General features: G+C 38.0%; 1 protein-coding gene across 1 annotated transcript in view; it reads right to left on the bottom strand.

Annotated features, from left to right (window-relative positions):
• NKAIN3 (sodium/potassium transporting ATPase interacting 3) overlaps positions 1–24,061 on the bottom strand; it is a gene marked incomplete at both ends in the record, with an annotated part of 363,381 nt that overhangs the window by 148,713 nt on the left and 190,607 nt on the right. The window lies entirely within an intron of this gene.

Below are 24,061 nucleotides of genomic sequence, written 5' to 3'. Positions count from 1 at the left end.
AGGGAAGCTGGGAAAAGCCAAGGTGTAGTCCGTTGCACTGTTGTGTCAATCACTCCCATGGGGTCAGGAACACTCCATATATGCTCACTTTCTACATACAGATTGTACACCAGCTATACCCACTGTTTTGGGCTTGATCACAGAGCAAGGGGAGTTGGAGATGGGGATATTAGTTGACAGTTAATGAGGAAACATTAACTGCCTTCCTTCCTTCTATGCTTCTGGTAGAAGAACACCTGGCATTAGCTTCCCCTTGTCCACATGCTTGTTTAGAAATAGTGAGCACCCTACCACACATGCTCCTTGCTATCTTTCAAATTGAGGTAGGATAAACATTTCCTTCAAGCTGGTTAGATTTCTAATTAAATGCTATTCGCATCTCCATCCAGCAATAGGTTTGCTACAGATTTTACTTACAAAGACAGGAATTTTTCAATTCTTCCCACCTAGAGCATAAGGAAGATATAGCTTTTGGCCCCTAGCTATGTAAGACAAATTACCCATACGGTTAAGACAGTGTTATTGCAGCATCCCTCTTTTAATAATATAACATAATGATCTGGATATTTGATATAACTGATATTAATTGGAAGAGACTTTTCCCAGGAGCTGTCAAAGTATGAAAGATTATTTAGCCTCACTTTATATTACCTCACTTACAAATGACGTTGTGGATGCAATTAGCATCCTTATCTATTTAGTTAGTGCTGAAACAATATACAGGAGCCAGTAAAGAAGGAAGTGGTTGTTGAACCAGGCTTGAGAGACTACAAGGCATTTGACTGCTGGAACCTAATCTATAACATGAATGAATGATGCTATCTCCTCCAATCTTCTTCTCTCTCTCCCATCATGACAGTTGAAAGATAGTGCCCACAACCTCAGCTCCCTTGGAGACAGATCTTACTGAGTGAGTAATACCCAAGAGTGTCTTCCTCTGATATACACCGCAGCTATGCCACAGCATAATCCACTGTTGCCAGCTCACTAAACAGCTGCTCAATGTCTAGGGTACTTGACGTCCAATATATCTTTTTCAAAGCACACTAAAGCAAGCAGTCTACTGCAGCAGCACCACTTCCCTTCAGAAACCTGGGTACCTCTCTGCCTCTAGGAGGAGGCCAACTTCCTCTGAAGGCTTTTTTATAGCATTTGTGTAGTGTAAAAGCATCAAATATATTGCATGACTGGGTATCAATTCTCGGAAATAAGAATGTACCTATTATTGAGCAGGAACACAGCATTTCTTTTTAATACTAAGAAGAAATACCTCATCATGTCAAAACACTATGAGGACTGCAGATTACTTTAAAGCATTTTTTTTTTCAATTTCTTTTGGGTAACTGCTTGCTTGTCTGTCTTCTAAGTCGAAGTGAAAAAAGATACAGTAGAGTTCTGGATCAAATACATATTTCACTTTAACACAGAATATTTTAGTTTAGGCAAATCTTTACCAAAACCCAAAACATCAGAAACAAAGGTGATTAGAAGTAAGAATCTTTTCCCATTTAGAGCAATTATTTTGTTAGGGTATTCAGGCGGCCTATGTTAAATCCAGGTTGTTACCCTTTTTTGAATCAAAAAGAGGGATTTAAATTATGGTAATCTGCCTTTAATCTGCCTTCTTTGACAAGCTACACACTCTTCGAGGGACATTTTCCTTTTGAAATCATTCCACTGCACAGGAGATATTCTGGTTTGTGTCAAAGGAGAAAAGAGTCCTTGTGAGACCTGTGGGTCCACTCTGGGACAGAAAAACATTAGAACAGATCAGAATAATTAGAATAAATATTAGAACAGATCAGATCCAGAGCAGACCTAAACCATAAAAAAGAGCACGGAAGTGTCTGCTCAGCCGTAAAATGAAGAGAAAAAAGTCCATGTACCACCAGTTCCCTGACTGCTTTTTCGCAGCAGCACCCCTCTCTTATGTTGAGCCCTATGATTTTTTTTTGCTCAGAGCCCCTTCCCTACTGGCTGTGACTAATAAAATCTACTCATTTTCAAATATCCCTTCTTCAGTTTTGCCTTGCTGCAGACAGTCCTTGTAACTCAAGAAAGTGTCATCTGTGTACAAGCAGTTTAGACCATGAACCCCCCTCTCCCACATTGTGGCTCTGTGCTCTGACCATCAGTGACTGAAAAAAGCAGACACTGGCGTTACCAGTTTCACTCAGTTTGTGAACCTAGGGCGGGGGGGGGAGGGGGCTGAAACACCCAAAAGCCAAACTACTGAAACTTTGGGGGAGTTGGGGTCACTCTTGCTGCCTGATGCTTTTCAGCAGATTAATCTTATGTTGGGAAAAAAATACATGAAAACAAAAGTTGCTGCAGTAGGCATCTATGTCCATTCAGAGCACAAAATAGTCTCTTCTAGATGCTAAACCAAGCTTATCCAGCTGGCATAAGAGTGCACAGTGCACTCCTCTCATCTATTTAGCGCACCTCAGATCCCATCTGATGGAAGGCATGTTCTACATAGCAGAAAATGCTCCTAAAATCTTTACCACATCTTATTTTTGCATTAAACCCTTCCACCACTTAATAAGTTTTAACACACTAATGCTATATTAGTGTAGTGAAAATATATGTGTCTATATGGATGACATGTTGTCGTGGTTTAAACCCAGGCCGTAAATTAGAACCACGCAGTCTACTTCCCCCCCCACCTTTCTTCCCCCCGCTCCTGGAGGGACGGGGAAGAGAATCGAAAGAATGCAAATCCCACGGGTTGAGATAAGAACAGTTTAATAACTAAGGTATAACACAAATCACTACTGCTACCAACAATAATAATGATAAAGGAAATAACAAGCGAAGAGAATACAACACCTCACCGACCGATACCTCGCTCCCCACCCCGCAGCATTCTAGCCCTTCTGGGTACTTTCAGTTACATCCTGGGCATGATGTGCTGTGGTATGGAATACCTCTTTGGCTAGTTTGGGTCAGGTGTCCTGTCTCTGCTTCCTCCCAGCTTCCCCTCCTCCCTGGCAGAGCATGAGACTCACAAAGTCCTTGGTCAGGGTAAACATTCTGACCAGCAACTGAAAACATCGGCTTTATCAGTATTATTCCCAGGCCAAAAGTCAAAACCACAGCACTGCACCAGCTACTAAGAAGGAGAAAAACTGACTGCTGCTGCTGAACCCAGGACACATGTGCATACATTTTAAACAATTTTTTTTCCTAATGTCAGCATTGGGAATGGTGACAGTTACTGCATTTGAAAAAGGATGTTTTAAAATGCAGTATGTTAGTTCTCAGCCAGTATTAAAAAGGACTTCCTAGTGGCTGGGCTTTGTTCCAGCAAATAATGATTCTCTGTACCCAGTCCCACCTCTGTAAGCTGTCCCATATGGACAGGGATGCTGTCAACAGAACTAAATAAATTGTTTATTACTTCAACTTTATATAGTAGTTTGGATAAAAATAGAAAAAAAAATAAAAAAAAAGATGTTGAAGGTGAGAAATCTTAAAACTCCATCAAACCACAAAACTGTTCAAACACATTGTTCAAACTGCTCTGTTAAACTTATTTTTGTAGGGATGCTCTGTTGACTTTTGGAGAGTGAAAAACGTCTATTGTTTAATGACATCTTAGGCTTAATATACCTAAACACACTGACACGCACCCCCCCAACCATCAACTTTCTGGTAACTATTTGGAATGGAAAAGATTCTGAAATATCATCTCAATGTCAACATTTGTAATTTGTTTCTTCCTTCTATTCCCTCCAGCTGACTACAGATCACACATAACAGTGGTTCAGCAAGAATGGAGAACATGTTCAACATGTGATGTGGTCACCTCAAATCTTTAGATCAAAAAAGAGAACTAGAGACACAATGCTGGACTATTACCATTGTGAGATGCTGCAGCAGCTCTTCTGGGTTAAAACTATCAGGTTTCATGCAAAAGGTATTGTTTCATTGGTAAATTTTTATTTTTCCATTTATTGATCTTGAAAATTTTACATGATCCCTTAAAAGTATTCTTAGTATCTGCAAACCTTCTCCTCTTTGGCATAAAAAGTTCTGGCCATCATAAAATACTGAATTTTTTATAATATTATATCAACTACCCTTACTGAAGCACTGAATTGCTCTAAATATTACCTCAATTCAATGTGAAACCGTCACTTTGCAGCATAAGTGCTGAAAAATTGATGATATAGTAGGAAAAACTATTGTTATATTCCACGTTTATCCTTTACTCAATGAGGTCAAAGATAGTGTAACCTAGAATGTACTAGATAAAACAAAACAGTGGTTCCAATCATATTTGACCAGAGGCAGCAGTACTGACACAGAATGAGCGGTAGGCAACATCATCCTTTGCTTCCTCTGAAAGTCTAGGTTTTATGTTGGTGTTTTTAATTTCCCATACCCACAAGCAAAGCTGGAAAGTCTTGCAGGCAGCACATTGTCTGTGACCCTAGGATAGAGAATGGTGTATTTAATATTTTCCCAACACACATCAAAAGATCACTTATGCAGTGTCTTAACTTGCCCATTCCTCATTTTTAATTTCTCATCCCAAAAGTGATGAGCTATAACTTTCCAAATTTCGTTTGTGATAGAAAGCTAAGAACCAGAGCAAGGAAAAAAAGTTAAGTACTTGCTGCCCTTCAAGCAAAGATATGGCATGTAATTAACAGTTCCAAATCAATATTGAAAATACTGAAGAAAGTCCATTTTTCTTGTGTTTTTTTTTTTTACAGTTATCTCTGAACATAGAAAAAAAATGTTTCCCTTAAAAACAAAGAAACACTGTAACAACCCTATAAAACAACAAAATCACCCTGGCTTAGCTGTAACATTATTAGATCTATCCACAGAACTTCATGTATTTAAATTTAAGAACAAAATGGCATGGAACCATTACTAGCACTTTTCACATGGTTGTGAGCAATTGTTTATCTGACAAAGGATTCAGCTGTTCTCTTTAAGATGCTGTGTTGGTTATTTTCTGGAAATAAAAACTTAAGTCTGAAAGAAGTAGTTCAAAACCACCCTCGCTCTTCTCCTGTGCTAGGTGGGATGGTGTCCTGAATTTATAAAGCAGAGGTCTTGAGTAAGAGTCCCTGTACAAGAAAGGCAGTTACAGTGCTGGAGTGTAGAGAAAGAAGAAAAAAAGGGACAAGGTGGTTAAGGGTTTTCTTAAGATCATAAAAAATATCTCAAGAGAAGTCCATCATACTATCCAACAAATCCAAAATTTGCAACTGCAAACAATATGTGGTACATGGATGACAACATCTATGTATTTTGTGTTATGGCAAAATAAAATGACACTGGGTCATATAATCACATGATATATAATAAATTGATAAGTTTGTGAAAGAGATTATATGATAGGACTACTGATTATTCAAAAGACTGCACATGGTGACTGAGTGCCTTTTATGACCACTTTTATAATCCAGTCCCCTTTTACCTGGTAGCTCAGAAACTGGAACAATCCTTAACAGGATGCAGTATTGGATCACTATTTGTTCCTGGATTTTTTTTTCTGCTTTGAGATAGTTGCTTCATTTGGCTGGCCTAGGAAATACCAGCTGCATCTGTCTCTCATGGCATGTGCCACAACTAATTGATTTGCCAGATTTATCCAACAGCCTTGTTATACTATAGTGTGTTTGAAATGGGGGAAAAATCTTCAGAAACCCCTGAGGACAAAATAATGGAGCAAAGTCAGAAACTCTGAAATCTGTCAAGATTTATTAAAAATGGCAAGTTCAATGCCACTGAGATGAAATTTTCAATTAGCAAAGTTACTTCAGGAGCCAAGTACAAGATGTTATTAAAGTTTTCTGAGTTCTACTGTTTGGGTTAAATGTAAGGAAAAAATGTAAAATGTACAACAGAGACGTAAAAATCATTATAGTAAAAACTAGTGTGCAAATTCTGCTATAGCAGTTCTAAAACAATTTAAAACTCAGATATGAGGGAACTTATATATTGAATCTTTCTTCCTAATCACAACGTTTTTTGGAAAACGTGAGCACAGTATGGCCACCTATTCTTTAGGTGTTCAAAGACTAAGTAGGTTATCGAATCGCTTGAGTTGATAAATGTAATATTTATCCCTGAGTATATATAAGGTCATAGGCTGTGAAAGATTATTCACAGATTTCACAAAAGCATTTTCTGACAGATTCTTTTGTTCTGAATAGTTCATTTAGCAGATATTCAGGTTTCAACAATATTTTCTATCCCTTACAGTTACCTGAAAATAACTAGTATCCTGGACATTTCCTAAAGGAAGATCACAACAGCACACTAAGGAAAAAAAAAAATGGGACAATGTAAGCTTTCATTTTAAAGATGGTTTTTTGCGTAAGTTTGTAAACAATTATGCCGACTGCACCTGACTACATCCAGCTGTCCTAGGAGAGATTTGAAATGTGCAATAATATTTCATGATGTAAAAACATTTTCTGACCTTAACATTACCGGGGAATCACTCGCTCTTCTAATAAATCCAGTCCTGTTCTCTGACTTCCACTTCTCATCTATTTGATGTAAGTATAATTCACTTGATAAAGATGTGTCAAAATAAAGCAATACTCGTTTTAGTGACCTAAATGATGTCAAAGTGAGGAAGTAATGAAAGGTTATGTGACTGCATCTGTGAACCGCAAAGGCTGCATACAGGACAAAGAATGTGATGTCAATATGGATGGGATTTCATCATTGTTTTATAGTGATAACTTCTTCAGAATTCAACACTGAGTAAAACAACCAACAAAACCCCCAAGTGTTGTCTTCTAATTGAGGGCGAACATCAAACCAGAAAATCAATTTATACCAAAAAGAGTATCTTCATTAAGCATTCACTAAGAAGTCTATGTATATGTTTTATTGGTGTCCTTGTCCATCTTCTCTTTTTTTAATTTCATCAATTTATTAATATATTAACTATCAATATATTATTAATTATTTTCTATTGATTTATTTATTTACTTTATTTCTTTTACTTTTAAAAAAGACATAAACCATATTGTTCTGGAAAAAACCTGCACAATCATCAGAAAAAGCTGACTGTGCCAAGGAAGGTTGCATCAAAATATCATGGTACAATATTTTACCTCAGGAAAAATATTGCCACATGTTCAAAAAAAGAGAAAATAATCCCCCAGTGTTTTCCATGCAGGATATTAATGTAATTGAATGAAGCAGCAGGTTAAAGACAACCAGAGAAAAATCATGATCTTAAAGTAAGTGTTTTTCTCTGAAAAATCTAACCCTGAAATGGTTACCAAGCAGAGAATGTATTTATTCCTCAAATCATTATCACTATTTCAATTATAAGTAAATTTTAAAAGGAAAACAAGTACTGATTTTAACAAGATTGCTGTTAACTGTGCCGCAGAAAACCCTATGATATCAAAACCTTAGTGCTGAAGACTAGCCTAATTAATAGGCTAATTTCATTACCACAAGTTTTCAAACCTGTGATATTAATTAAGAAACAAAAGGAGACAAATGGCTTGCAAAGAGACATATCTGCCTTCTGGCTTACAAATGAGCAGTTGCAATCTGTGTAATCGATACCAAGAAACCTGCTGGAATTAATGCCCAACCTCACAGCTTTCTGCACCAGCTGTTTCATTTCCCTGACCTTCCAGGTAAATGTATCTTGTGGTTTTCAAATGACTAACTGGCACCTTTCATTACTTTAATCATTGACCTAAAATTAGTATGTAAATGTCAGCCTTTCTAAGACCACAGTTTGATATATCCATAATTTCTGTATGGAAAGCTGTGTCAGTAGCTTGACGGCTGGGAAATGGTCAAGCTTTATGAGTTCTGAGGGGAACAAAGGAAATGAAAATTATACTTTTCACTCTCTTCCAGCTGTAGCAGTAGTGGGGCTGTTGCTTAGTATGCCCCAGAAAAGACTTTACATGTTAAATATACCACTTCCCGATATAAAAGACAGAGCTGGCTTGAATGGCAATTAACATAAAAGCCATAATTCAAATGGAGATGTGTGGATCAGGAAAGTAAAAGTTATTTAAGCTTTTATTAAAGAAAATGAAAATATGTTAGATATCAGCACTTGAAATATTGAAACTGTGGACATTTACCTCCATCCAGAGGAGGGAGTTTAAGTACTTTCAGACAATCAAAGACACAAAAGATAGTAAAGAAAGTGGGTGTCTCTTGGTTTTATGTCTTTGATTGTCTGAAAGTACTTAATGTTTGTTTCCTTAAATTTTTGTTTGGTATTATTTTATTTTTCTAATGTGAATGGTTCAAAGTTGAGTCAGGGGAGGTTCAGACTTTAGGAAGCATTTCTTTACTGAGAGAGTGGTCAAACACAGGAACAGGCTTCCTAGAGAGGTGGTCGATGCCCTAAGCCTGTCAGTCTTTAAGAGGCATTTGGGCAAGCCCTGATTGACATGCTTTAACTTTTTGATAACTCTGAATTGATCAGGCAGTTTGACTAAATGATTGTGGTAGGTCCTTCCTGACTGAAATATTCCATTCAATTCTATTTTAAAAGTAAGCATTAAAAGTTTTTATATAAAAATAAACTCAAATCCCTCCAACCACTAATTTATCATTACAGTGAAATACACAATTAATGAATTAACCCCTGTCCCAAAAAAACCCACTGGCTCTGAAGAAAAACTGTGAAGACATGATTTGGCATAGCTAATGGTTAGGAATCACATTCTGACTTAGAAAGGTTTCTAGAGAATAGCATCTTGCAAGCTCGATGTCATGGTCCCTTAACTCTTCACAAGCCTGTCCTTCAATCAGGAATTTTGCTTATGCATCTCATACATTTTCTCAATGTTTCTTTCCTCTCCAGGATGTAATATAAACCTTGATATTTACATAGAAAATACAAATATTATTGTTTAAATTTGCTATTGAATTAGATTCACTTAGAAATACATGTGATATTTGAAATAAAAAATAATCTAGTAAATTTAGTGTTCTCCCGTTCTGCAGCCACATGCTCCTATATATTGTGTACAAAGACTGCTGATGCAATGAGCAATAGAAGTTTTGATCAAGAGAATAACAAACTAAAGTCAAACCACAATATCCTTTGTCTACCCCCACGTGGCACCTACAACAACTGCCACATCCTGCTTTTCATCCATTATATTCCTTCTATTTTCCTAGCAAAACCCATGAGTTCACACAATATGCTCAAAGGCAACACATGTCAAAGTTACTTAGCTAGTTCATTACAACATATCACACAGTATCACAGTATCACAGTATGTTAGAGATTGGAAGGGACCTCAAAAGATCATCTAGTCCAATCCCCCTGCCAGAGCAGGAACACCTAGATAAGGTCACACAGGAATGTGTCCAGGCGGGTTTTGAATGTCTCCAGAGAAGGAGACTCCACAACCCCCCTGGGCAGCCTGTTCCAGTGTTCTGTCACCCTCACTGAGAAGAAGTTTCTTCTCAAGTTTAAGTGGAACCTCTTGTGTTCCAGTTTGTACCCATTACCCCTTGTCCTATCATTGTTTGCCACTGAGAAGAGCCTGGCTCCATCCTCGTGACACTCCCCCTTTATATATTTATATACACTAATAAGGTCCCCCCGCAGTCTCCTCTTCTCCAAACTATAGAGACCCAGCTCCCTCAGCCTTTCCTCATAAGGGAGATGCTCCACTCCCTTAATCATCTTAGTTGCCCTGCGCTGGACTCTCTCCAGCAGGTCCCTGTCATACATATTCCATAAATTCATTGCAAACTGCCTTGGTTATTTTTGTAGAGACCGATCTTGTAATCCTAGACTACTGAGATTAAGAATATGCTTTTTTATATTTTTCAGCAATTTTTTACCTCCTTTGTTCATCAAAAAGCATTTTCCTTACTGAATTGACCCCAGATGACTCAAGCCTCTCAAAAATTTTTGATAGGTAGATGTCAAAGAAGCTTACATTTTCCAATATAAAAACTGGTGATAAAAAGTCAGGGCTGAGAGCACTCAGTAATTTTAAGAGAAGATGTTGCCTGACATACTCAAACAGAAATCCACACATAGCAGAAAGTGGTTTTTACAAAGCTGAGTTTTCCATAAAGTCACTTGTTCCATTACCGCGCTTCTTGTGGAAGCAAGATCCTCCTTGCATTTACTAACAAAGATGAAAGAAGCCAAAGAGTCAGAAACTGACAGTAACACCAGGTTATAAAATATATATCCCAAACCATTTTAAAACATGACAGACTTTCCGTTGACAGAGAATGCCATGAAATGTCACTCAGTTTTTTAATCAGACTGTTTTTTAAATCAAGTGTTTATACTTGAGCCAGGACAATACATATGGTAACAATTTAAGACAATTTCTTGCTTATTGTTCTTTTGTGGTGCTATTTGGTACTTACAAGTATCTACTTAAAGACGTTTAGTTTGTAAATGCCAGGTGGTCAAGAACAATATAGGCATTGCACAAGATCAGAGAGAGATCAACAGCAAACAGCTAGAACTTTGCATTCAGTCACTTCTTATATGAGAATGTTGTTGTCTGGTTGTTCGTTTGTTGGTTTTTCGTTTAATTAGAGAACATGAGCAAAGGAACTGTGTTTCTTCCACATAATTCAAAGTAATGCCTTTGTAATCAGGTCAGATGTTATGACCTTGTGAATAACATGCAGGTCGTATCTTCCATGCTTAAGGTCTAGCTGGTGAAATAATTACTATTGCAGGCTTAATTTAAAGCTGCCCTTCACACTTCTGAAAAATCAGCTGACAGAAGATTTCACAGGCCACTTGGAACTAGCTTGTGTAACACTGATTTGACTTATGAAATAATTCAAGTAATACCAGAGTAATAAGCTAATCTGCATTCACTAACCACTTTACTTTCTAATTCTTGTCATAAAGTTTAAACATTTTCTGTTCTTGTCTACAGAAGTTAAAGGGGAAAGAAAACCAGTAGTTTATTAAAGAACTGTCATAGCTTTCCTTTTTGAGAAAAAACTGGGTGAGGGTTGGCATTCAGACAAACCAAAGATGAAAGCAGATACTAATTTGGAGTAGGCTGATTTGAAACACAGTGAATAAATAACATATTCTAGGACAGCTTTAGACAGAGTTTACTTTTGCCTTGTTTATCCACAAAGCAGCATCGCTGAATTCCCTCGGAGTCTGCATAACTCATATTAGCACTCAGTGAGGTAAATTCATGCACCTACATGTGAGGCCGGAGATCTCTCAACAGCAGCACCATGGATCACAATTAGCACCATGGCCTCTACCAGTTCGCATTGCCATAAGGTCTTGTACACCTAGACTTGACTAATATCCCACTAAAGGAAAGAGAGCTATGTAGACAACACATTTACTTCACAGAAACTAAAAAGCTTTCAACAAAGCAAGTTATAAAAACAGCCTTCCTGTACATATGCATGTATAGATTTTGAATACAGAGACTGAATTATAAATCAAAGATGTGTACGTAAAATGTCACAGCAAGATACTTTGTTATAAGGCTTTGTCTTTTCAATAAATCAGAGGCTAGGGACTTCTTGCTAGTGGCAAAGTACCTGAAGTATCAGCTGGGGACATATTAGATCCCCAGATGTTAACTGTCTTTTTTTTAACCCCCTGTCTGATCCAACACAATGAATAATCTGGGTCCCCTCTGAAGCCAGACATTTGTTTACTGAAGGATAATTCAGTTCATTCTATTTTCCCCTCTATTTTTTTAATGAATATTCTTAAGAACATATTTGTAATAAAATATCCCTATATCTACTACTCTGTGTGTTACAACCTCATTGGTTTAATGTGCTCTTCCTACAAAGCTGTTTAAGCGTAAGAGGAAGGAGAACTCATTTCTTCCTTGATGCTTGCTTTTTTTGCCTGCCTCTTCACTTGTTTCCCTGCCACCACCAAATACCTCACAAAAGCAGAATTTTCCAAAAGCAACTTCACCTGGCATAACTGAAGAAGGTGCAGGAATTGCAGGCTAGCACTTAACCCATCTAGGAATACTAATACACATGGGTACTAATACCACACAAGTGTGTATAAAACATTGAATTTACTGTTCTAATGCTGCAACAATATCCATTCATTCCATATAAACAAGCTCAAATCCACTGTCAGCATCTGTGTTACCTGAGATGCATACCAGCTGGAACATTTCAACAGTTTGGCTAGAGTAATAAGAATGGCAATGCCTGAGGGATCACCTAGTTCTGGAAGACCAAACTGACACCTGCCTGCAACAACTGTAGCTTGTTTGGTTTACTTCTTTTATTCTAATCTCTGTTTGATTTGCCACACATTTCCAGCACCTCTTGTTACCACCTGCCTGTAATACAAATGCTCATCAGCTCTCAAGTATCCCTGGCTCATACAGCTGAACAGGACTGTCTCTGGATTTTCTCCTCCTGTGCATTCTTACACATAATTCAGATACCAGTGGTCTGCATCTTTTCCTTCATCTCTTTTTATATATGATACTACCTGAGACTCTTCTCCCAAGAGATTCTTCTGAAAATATTGAACTTTTAAATTACAGCGCACCTCTTCACAGTCACCTTTTAAAAACTTCTCCAGTGTTTATGATCACTTCCTGCTTTAATGGTTTCCTTTTTCTGAATCATATAGGTCAATTTTCCAAGCGAGCAGCACTATGAGACATTCTTCTTCATGCCCATCTGCTAGGGGAGAAGGGTCTGGTGTATCGGCAGGGTAATGGAAAAGGAAAGAGCCTCCTGTCCATAGCATCAGTTTCTGTTTTTACTCATTTGGACACCATATCCACAATATTCCAGGCAATACAATTTTAGGCTGACTGGTTTTCTTCCTTCTGAGAGAGTTATTAAAAAGTAGAAAAGTAAAGTTGTCATAAGGTTATATGCAAAAAAGTTGTGCAAAATCTTTAATGAAAAATCTACGGATGTCATAACCCTAATAAAAAGAATTTGATTTCCTGATAACAAGTAACATTCAATCTGAAACTTCCAGTGAAAATTTTGGGAAAGATTGATCATACCTGCAGAGCATACCTTACAAGATGGGTTTTTAGCAAAAGAAAATAAAGTTAAATTTTTCTATTTTGGCAGTTCCTGGATGATTCACTAACCGTGATGACTTCTTTATACCAAGGCCCTACCTAGACCAATAGCTTGCAAAACTGGCCAGGTTTTGAATGAGTGACTGTGAGAAAGTACTTTGCACTATTTAAATGAGAGAGAACTTGAGCGGGAGTTATTTCATGTCAAAAAATAAGTTCTGGAGAACATCACGGTATCTAAATTGGTGCACGTCCGAGTGCATGCTCATTTCTGAAGGTCACTAGATAAAGAGAAGATGTCACTTACACTGAAAATGCTCCCATGATGTAAAAGAGAAGGTAGTTAAAGCAGTGATGAAATACATTCCTTAGGTCAAGTACTGCATGTCTACATGCCATGGAAACATAATGTGAACTGACTTGGTGAGAAAACTTCCAGTTTAGTTGATAATTAAAAAAAAAAAACAAACCAAAGAAGAGTAATCAAGATGAATATTCCCCCCTCTTGCTCAATGCGATATTCTGGAACTCAGCAGATCATCTTCAGAAATGACTTTAATAAGCATCACTTACAGAGAGCAGAAAAAAAAGATGATGCTGATGTGTACTGCTATAGTGCCAACCATTTGTAGCACTTACAGTCAGAATTTCTGGCATACCTCAGAAGAAAGAAGGTATTTCAGAAATATATTACTGTGTTTATGAGATGTAAAATGTCAGCATAGCATCATACACTACTGCAGCACAGTAGACTTTTTAGACTGAATGTCTAAAAAGATCATGTATAATTTCCCTTGAAAGCACTAATTTGCATTCATACATACTTCAGTTGTGATAGGAGGTCTACGTGCTTTTCTCTACCCAAGCAGAAATATAGCTCAGCCTCAGTGGTAAGAAGTCCTTCAGTAAACTTTATAACCCTATTCCAAACTCCGGCTGTCAGTTAACAGCTTTTCAGAATGACAGTTTAAATCAAGAAAATGTCACATGTGTATAGTAACAGGTGTAATCGTGCCTGCAAATTGCTGCCTGTGGTTTTCAGAAACACAGTAAATTGCTGGCGATTTACAATGAGTCTCACTGCAAGGATAACTTGACTTTTGCACATTTAACAAAACACTCTTAAATTATTCATGTATATCATTCAATGTCTGGGCAATTTTGAGAATCATTGATTTCAGGAACCTGTAGTCTGCCTTTTTGCTAGATAAATATAAATCTTATATTTCACTTTTACTTCTCAAATGTAAGACTGAAAGTCTATCCTGGTACCAAAGATCTATGATACATTTTAGAATTCACTCATCAAGCATAAGTAGCCAATTTTTTTCAAACGCCTGACAAATACAATGTTTTAGACTATCTTTGTATAGTACTTCAGTTACCTCAGGTCCACTGGTATCTACAATAGAAAAGATCTCATTATGGTGATTCAGAAGACTATACCACACATGTACCTTTTCAGAATACAGTGAAGCAAAGGTTGTCTTCCATGAGTCAAATATCTAAGCAACAGCTGTGTGGAAAGCAATGTAAGTACATAAATTATGGTACATAGAGGAAAGCTATGTACATAAATTAAGCACATAGACGAAAGCTACGCAGCTCAGGGTGAAAAGCAATAACATGAGTTGGTGGACAGTGCTTTATGGGAAAAAGACGCTACAGTGAAATTTCTTCTACCCTGGTAGACAGACAAGGTGGGACCACAGCACCCTTCTTCGCAGATGGGAAGAGGTATGGTGAATTTAAAGAAAGGAATAGTAAAAGTGCTGAATACAGAGATGATGCCCTTTCCTGCCTCTTAAGACGCAGCAAGACTCACAGAGAGAGTTTTCTTCCCCACATTGCCACCAAGGCAGTCTTCAAAGGAGAAGCTCCATGATAGCCCACGAGAGGCCTATGTGAAACTTGTGACTGCATTCCTAAAAATGCATTGTCAATATTGAGTCAGTTTTACATCGTTGCCCTCCAGGGTTTCCTTCTCCTCAGAAAAGCAAACAAAACCCTGTCTCTCCTTTAAGGTTACTTTGCACACAAGTACAGAAATAACATTATTATTAAAAAGCTATTTCTTTACAGAAATAACTGAGCCACAAGGCCTATTTTTTATCCAATCAGTATGATCATGGTTTCCATGATTTTTTCTGTAGTTACGTCAGTTTCTATTATCTAAGAAGAATGCCGAGGACTCTGAAATATTAACAACATTTCACAAAATGAAATCCTTTTTTTTCTCCTAAAAAATAATATTTACCAACAGCCATACATGAGCAGCATAAAAATCTGCAGATACTGAAATACTACAGTTTATTTTCAGTAGTATGTATAATTACTATATAATACTTTCTGTTTACCTTATTGTGACCCATAAGCTCCTGTGTTTCTTTTCATGTACAGTACAACTTGAATTAAAAAGCCGCTCAGTAGACTGACAAAATAATCTATTAAGGCAAGTGGAAATACAAGTAAAAGGGGGCGATAATTCCATTAGAAAGGCAGAACACAACCCTGTGAAATATTAAATCATCCTTATTTGATGCACCAACTTATTTCACTGTTGGCAAAACTCCTAAATACAGGAACACATTTATATTTCCATGCTAATAAAGAGACTCAAAATGCAAGTCCTAAATTAAAGGAAAAACTACGTCAGAAAGATTATTTATTACACTATCCACAGTCTCAGTGATGTGATACAGCAGCACAAACTAATGGGTGGATTGCAGATCATAAAGAGCAACATATTGTGAAGTCTTTTTCACAAAAACATACTGATTTCTTTGGCTTTGAATCCTTTTTGGATTCTAGGAATGGCATTAATTCTCAGTGTTTTTTTAGTCTTCTTTGTAAGTACTACATCTTTAAGTTTTTTAAAACACTGAATATTTCAGAGATGTACTGAAATAGTGAGCTGATGGCTTAAAAGAAACACCAACATAAACTTCATACATCTACATATCCTTCTCTGATTTTTTCTGACTCCAATTCATTGAATTTCTCTCACTTCATGTTATGTATTAGGAGAAATTACAAAGCATAAGCACAACAGAAGAGGTGTTTGTCCTGGGTTTAGCAGCAGCAGTCATTTTTCTCCTTCTTAGTATCTGGTGCAGTGCTGTGTTTTTGACTTTCGGCCTGGGAACAGTACTGATAAAACTGATGTTTTCAGCTGCTGGTCAGAATGTTTAGTCTGACCAAGGACTTTGTGAGTCTCATGCTCTGCCAGGGAGGAGGGGAAGCTGGGAGGAAGCAGGGACAGGACACCTGACCCAAACTAGCCAAAGAGGTATGCCATACCACAGCACGTCATGCCCACGATGTAACTGGGAGTTACCCAGAAGGGCTAGCACACTGCTGGGTGGGGGGGCGAGGTATCAGTATTGGTCGGCGGGGGGTGAGGTGTTGTATTCTCTTCGCTTGTTATTTCCTTTATCATTATTATTATTGGTGGTAGCAGTAGTGATTTGTGTTATACCTTAGTTACTGACCTGTTCTTTATCTCAACCTGTGGGAGTTGCATTCTTTTGATTCTCCTCCCCATCCCTCCAGGAGTGGGGGGAAGAAGGGGAGGTGGGGGAAGTAGACTGCGTGGTTCTAATTTACGGCCTGGGCTTAAATCACGACAGTGTCACAGTAACATATACAAGATCAATACAAGCAAATGCAACCTAGATGACTTGAAAATTCTGTTAAGAGACACTATTAAGCAATAGTGTAATGTGCATAATATAAAAAAATAAAATTATATAGATAGATGCATACATTGGTATTTGTTTAATACATTATATATTAAATACATCAAATCTTCACATTTCAACTTTATTGCATCAGACAAGATTTTTTGCACCTGATGGATACTTTTTTTTTTCAACTTTTGCAACAAAGCCTCCACCCTTTCCCAAACTTTGTATATGATAAGTGGAGGTGTCTATGGATTGCCTCTTATTTTAATGCTGATTCTGCAAACTACTTAAATGCATAGTAAGCATGTGAGTAATTTTGTTGAGTTTAATGAGAGTACTCATGCATTTTAAGATAATCATGTGCCTTGCTGTACTGAAGCTTCAGAAAAAAACCGATACGGAAATCTAAGTAGTAGGAATACACAATGTTATAGGACAATAATCGCTGCAATTTACACACACTGTCCCTGTGATTTAGGTTATAGGAGCCCTTTGGGTGTGTGCTGCTCTTGTTGCCTTTCTGAAGCAGATGTAGAGGTTATGGGTATCAAGACATCTCAGTGAGGTAAAATGTATTTTTACCATACTGTCCTCAGGGAGTCAGGGAATGTATAAATTCACAGTACTGAGCAAGCTGGGGAGAGGGGTTGTGGAGGCCTAGGTGAGTGGCACATGGAGGTTAATGGGGTTAATGGGGTTAATGAGTTAGTGAGTATTTCAGGTCCAGAGCTAGGGTACTTTGGATGAAGGACAGAAACTTGGAACGAATACAAAAGGGTCTCCTTCCCTTCTCCTCCATTGTGGTCTTTCCTCTGTTTAGTTTAATTTAAAGACAGCAATTATAAAGTTCCTAATGAAAGGTTGCAGCAACTTTTCTCTCTGTTGAGGCACTAGACAGTTTATTCTGTCCCCTCTTCCAGCTACCTTTTTTCATCTCTAATAGGAACCATACAAGAATTTAATTATGAAAGATTCATCCTTTGTGAAAATTTCTTCAGTCAATGGGTACAAAAATTTTCAGTGCTAGGCAAACAAACACATGCATATACTGATTGTCAGCCTGTTCCTCAAGGAACCAGAATAAAAATGGAGAAAAGAGTTCAGTCAATACAAATTGGAGGATATATAGTGGAGAATATTTAATAGAGAAGAAAGGTAGAATCCATGCTAGCAAGATTAAAGGCAGTAAGAAATTATTCACTAGGAATAAAAGAAATAGAGATGATCTAGACCTACTAAGAGATGAAGACTGTAGATTTTTTTAAGAGACAGAAAAAGCAGTCATCTTTAATATGTGTTCCTTTATTTAGTAAAGAAGAGAATGAGAAGAGGAGGAAGAAGCACATTCTAAACCATTAGTAAATGATCTGCCGATTTATAAATTACATTCAGTCTTTAGGCCTGGACAACTTACTTAGGCAACCACACAAAAGCACTGAGTGTTGAGATTCATGAATGTAAATAAGTTAACTTTTAATAAATCTTGGGAACTTCATGAGACTGAAGAACTTCAAAGCTTACGTAAGGTTCAAAACATGCAACGGTTCTAGGACAGTTAGTCTAGCATCAGTCCCAAAGAAATTGAGGGGAAAGATGACTTGGAAAGATGACTTAAAAAGATGCTTGAGAATCAGCAAAAGCATTATAATTGATGCCAGTCAATAAGATTTCATAAGATATTAGGACTTATTAAACAAACTTGATTTCGTTACTTCAAGAGACTAAAAGTTGAGATGATAGACGCAGCTGCAAAAAGATAATATATTTAGACCTCTATGTGGCATTCAGAAAACATTCTTATCAAAAAAATTAGAGTGGCAGTATATTTTTAATGGACTGAAAATGAAATAAATTTAAAACTAGCTAATTGACATAGCTATCAATGGAAATCATAGCTGAGTACGAGTGTTACTAGCAGGACTCTTTTGGTATTGATGTAAGGTCTGATGTTATTGAACATTTTCATCAATGATCTAGAAATAAGTATAAAATCACTGCTTGTAGTGGATGTATTTGCAGATGACACAACAGAGGGAGAAGGGTAAATAATGAAAAGGCAGGCAGCTGTACAGGGCTATCTGGACCACTTGGTTAGCTGGGATCAGCAAAACAAAATCCGTTAAATTACAGGCACAAGCAAAGTGGTACAGTGTGGAAGCAGGAAACACATCATGCAACAGAATTGGAAGCTGCATCCTAAGGAATAATATGCTTGGATAAAAGCTAATATAATCCTGGAATGTTTAAGCAAGCTGCCTAGTTAGAGATGTAAAAAGTGATCTTAGACATTTAGGAATGAAGAAATCCTAGGGTACTGATGGCATTGCCAACATCTAGGAACACTTTAAAACTCTCTAACAACTTTTTAAAATCATTTGGTTATTTTATATATTAAAACTAGGTAAATATGTGTCCCGAGCACATTTTAAGATGTATACATTTTCACAAATCTTAGCATATTGTATTAGAGTGAAGCAAGATGTTTGCAAAGAAAATCTTACAACAAGATGATTTAAATTCTGCATAGGAAGTTGCAGTTTTAAAACCAGAATATAAGGTATATTTTTCTCTAATCATCAGTTAGCCAATTGATTCATAAGTGTAAATTATATAAAAAATAAAAGAGATAAAAATATCAAGAAGTCCAGAGGAGGGCCACGAGGATGATCAGGGGTCTGGAGCACCTCCTGGATGAAGACAGGCTGAGAAAGTTGGGGCTGCTCAGCCTGGAGAAGAGAAGGCTGCGTGGAGACCTCATAGCAGCCTTCCAGTATCTGAAGGGGGCCTACAGGGATGCTGGGGAGGGACTATTCATTAGGGTCTGTAGTGACAGGACAAGGGGTAATGGGCTTAAACTTAAACAAGTGAAGTTCAGAATAGATACGAAGAAGTTCTTTACTGTGAGGGTGGTGAGGCACTGGAACAGGTTGCTCCATTCCTGGAAGTGTCCAAGGATAGGCTGGTCAGAGCCTTGGGCAACATGGTCTATGGTGAGGTGTCCCTGCCCATGGCAATGGCAGGATGGTTGGAATTAGATGAACTTACGGTCTTTCCAACCCTAAACATTCTATGATTCTATGAAAAATAGCTAGCTCATGTGGAAAACAAGACATAAGAAGATACCCTGAAGCAAACCATAGTTGCAACTCATGGTAGACATGAAGCATACGAAAATAGTCCCAAAACAGCATGAACAACTCTGAAGTTAAACAATGTACAGGTTTATTTGAGATGAAGACCTAGTGGAAATCAGTTTCTTCACAGCTGGACATGTACATAGTTTTTTCTCATAGAATGTAGTCTTTTATCTAACAGCCCACCTTTGAAATAGAAAAAAATAAGAAGCACTTGTGAATGCCTCAGTAACAGGTAAAGAGAAAGAAATATCAATTTAGTCAAGATGGAAAGGCTCAAAAGGAAAATCATCTGCCCTGGCCATGAGAAAGTTAGCCATTAGCTTGGTCTCTTCTGATCAAACTGAAGACTACTACTAAACTGAATGAAAATAAAGCTGGAAAGTACAAATATAATTCATAATTCACAGAAAATAAGGGTAAAATGAATCAACTGTGTCATAATTGCTGCAAAGAAGTAATCTGGATTTTAGGCATAACACCTATGCCCCTCACGGCAGAACTAGAGAGAGGGGTCAGCAAGCAGCTCAGAGAGTTCAAAGTGTCTCAGCATTAAAATATGTCAAAGCCTTCAAATGTCTTTGAGATAAACAAGGAAAATCTTCAGCCAAAACTCCCAAGTCAAACCTGAATATCTCAATCTACCAAAGAAAGAAAACAAAGAAGGCACTTCCAAGCACACAGAAGTAACATCCATAGCACTAACGCAGAGCAACAGTTCTCAGCAGACAGGTTATAATACATTATCTACCTGCAATGGAAAAGCTCTTTCAAAACAGTATCTTAAAGAACTTCTACAATCTATCTGAAGATATAAGCAGAGAGGGAATCTGAGGAGACAGAATGCAATGCTGCCATAACACAGAGACAATCAAATTATTCATAAACAGTATCTGCCCTTAGAAGCACTGTTGCCATTACTGTGACTTCCAACATCTCTCCCTTCCCCATTTGATTGAACAGGTCAAAGACCCAGCATTATTCCTGGTATAGTAAAGCCACCCTGACAATTAAAACTTCTAGCAAAGCAAAGGGCAGGAGGGCAGCCAAATCCCCAATAGGATTCTCTCACTCTTTTTCCATTAATCTACACTGAAGAAGTCTACTCAAAGGAGTGCTATACTCATGAATAATAAACTCAGTCACATCATCAACATGAGCAAGAAATTTCTCTGAAGGACAGCTGAAAAAGGAAAAGAGCGTATAATGATCTAGATAAGGAATAATCCCTTCAATTCCCTTATGCATTGAAAAGGAGTTCTCAGAAGGCATTCATCTTATGGAGGTGTCCTGGGTTCAGCAGCAGCAGTCAGTTTTTCTCCTTCTTAGTAGCTAGTGCAGTGCTGTGATTTTGACTTTCAGCCTGGGAATAATACTGATAAAGCCGATGTTTTCAGTTGCTGGTCAGAATGTTTTACCCTGACCAAGGACTTTGTGAGTCTCATGCTGTGCCAGGGAGGAGGAGAAGCCGGGAGGAAGCAGGGACAGGACACCTGACCCAAACTAGCCAAAGAGGTATTCCATACCACAGCACGTCATGCCCGGGGGATGTAACTGGGAGTTACCCGGAAGGGCAGGTCCTCTTCTCTGTCAGGCTCATTTCTGGCAGGCGGTATCGTATTCTTTTCCCTTGTTATTTCCCTTATCATTATTATTATTATTGGTGGTAGCAGTAGTGATTTGTGTTATACCTTAGTTACTGGACTGTTTTGATCTCAACCCGTGGGAGTTACATTCTTTCGATTCTCTTCCCCGTCCCTCCAGGAGGTGGGGGAGGGAGAGTAGAAACTGCGTGGCTGACTTGCTGACTGGCTTAAACCACGACAGGAGGTTAAATAAATTATTACAGGAAAATCAAATTTAGGAGATAAGCTTGCTCCAAGATTCATACCGCAAAGATTAAGAGACTACTCCTATAATCTACAGAATCAAAAACCTTCTAATTAAGAAAGATTAATACAACATAAACACTAAGCATTCCACGAAAGACTGTCAAAACAGACATGTTGGAAATACATTTAAGGCTTACTCAAGGGATGCTATTGAGCTAACTAGAGGATTTTTTGTTTGCTGAAGCCTTCAAAACAAATGAATATTAGGAGTAAGGGAGGGACACTACCCAACAGTCCCCCTTATTATGCATCAAGAAAAAACAACTCAGAAGGAGCTGAATGGCAAAAATTTCTTCCAGATGCTCTTTAATATCTGATGAAAGTCAGGTTCAGCTAGGCCCACCAGACTTATAAATTTTCTAAAACACAAAGGTAAAATGCCAACACCAGACCCCTATAGCAAAGTAATTTAAGGTAAAAACTCAGAAAGCTCAACACTATGCACACCGCACGCTGAAATACTTTGGAAAATCCTAAAGAACTAGGAAATCTCTGAGTGGATACACAGGCTCTACATACTTAGTAAAATCTCCATGGATATTAAATGCAGATCTATGAAAAGTAAAACAAACTTGTATTTTTCCTGGCCTTTCCTGTAAATTAGGAGGAGTTCTTGAATTCCAAAGAATGCAATTACAGTCACCCGGATGACATCTAAAGACAATGAGCTATTGCCTGCTCTTGGATTTCATTTTCAGGTCAAATACAGGCCTACATTACCATGTCTATCTACATAATATCTGCACTTGGGTCAACAACAACTCTGTGTAATGCTACAGGCGTGGGTAAGAGCAGCTGGAAAGCTGCCTGGGTGGAAAAGGACCTGGGGGTGCTGACTGAGGGCTGCTGAACATGAGCCAGCTTGTGCCCAGGCAGCCAAGAAGGTCAACTGCATCCTGGCCTGTATCAGAAATAGTGTGGCCAGGAGGACTAGGGAAGTCATTGCTCCCCTGTACTCAGCACTGATGAGACTGCACCTTGGATACTGCACCTCACTACAAGACATTGAGGTGCTGGAGCATGTCCAAAGAGTAACGAAGCTGGTGAAGGATCTAGAGAGCAAGCCTTATGAGGAACATCTATGGGAAATGGGGCTGTTTAGCCTGGAGAAGAGGAGGCTCCGGGGGCACCTTATCGCTCTCTACAACTACCGAAAGGGGAGAAGTAGTGAGGTGGGTGTTGGGTCTCTTCTCCCAAGTAACAGGGAGGAAACAGCCTTAAGTTGCACCAGGGGAGCTTTAGACTGGGTATTAGGAAAAATTTCCTCACTGAAAGGGGTGTAAAACATTGGAACAGGCTGCCCAGGGAAATGGTTGCACCACCATCCCTGGAGGTATTTAAAAAAAGTGTAGATGCGGTGCTTAGGGGCATGGTTTCATGGTGGACTTGGCAGTGCTAGGTTCACAGTTGGACTTGATGAATCAGTGTGAAACTCCCTTCAAATCAGTAAAACTGTCTTAAAGCTGGGCATCAGCTGAATGAAACTATTTGTTAGAAGACTGATGAAATGACAGGGTTACTCATAAATAGGAGGAACTCCTTACTTGGCCAATGTAGGAATAAAAATTTCAAAGATACAATACAACAGGAAAACAGTGTACAAAAATTATTAGCAAAAAACATCATTTTGACCTTGGCAGGCAATAAATAGAGCCTGCAATGGCACTAAAAAAGTATAGTGCCTACGTAAGGGTCAAAATCTGTACACAGCAGTCACTCTGTCAGTACTTAGAAGGTGCTGGAGATGTGGTTGATCCAATGTCTGAACAAGAATATGGTTAAAGAAATAATCAAAATAGCTTTCATTGTAGTTTTGCCAGAAGGACATCACATTTACAAAATTATTTAGAATAAATTACTAGATAATCTTTCCTGCCCATGTATGCTCTGATTCCTTATTCTGTATGTGCTTGTTCTACATCTAATACCCAATCTTTTTTCAAAGTTTGCTATGGGCTTCAGGCACAGATGCACTATAGGTACTTAGGGATTTACCCTCTTGCATCAACCCATGTCTCTCCAATTTAGAGACAAGGATGTCACGTGGGAGTGTCAAACGCTTTGCACAAGTCTAGGCAGACGACAAGTCAGTTGCTCCACCCCTATTCATCAGGATAATGAACTCAAACAAATATGAATGTTTGTATTAATAAGTTTATTTCTGCAGCAGTTACGTAACCATAAATATCACATTCATCATTCCCAACACAAGTAATTAATGGCTGTTAACTGCGTTATTAAAAAAAAAAAAAGCCACAAAGATGTCATTTCAGTTATTTAAACAAATGAAGATGATAGTGGTCTACACTGTAAATATCAAACTCTGAATTCAGCAATCAAGG

This window comes from Psittacula echo (assembly GCF_963264785.1).
Source record: "Psittacula echo genome assembly, chromosome: 2".
Lineage (NCBI taxonomy): Eukaryota > Metazoa > Chordata > Aves > Psittaciformes > Psittacidae > Psittacula > Psittacula echo.
This window is presented reverse-complemented; position numbering and strand designations above follow the sequence as displayed.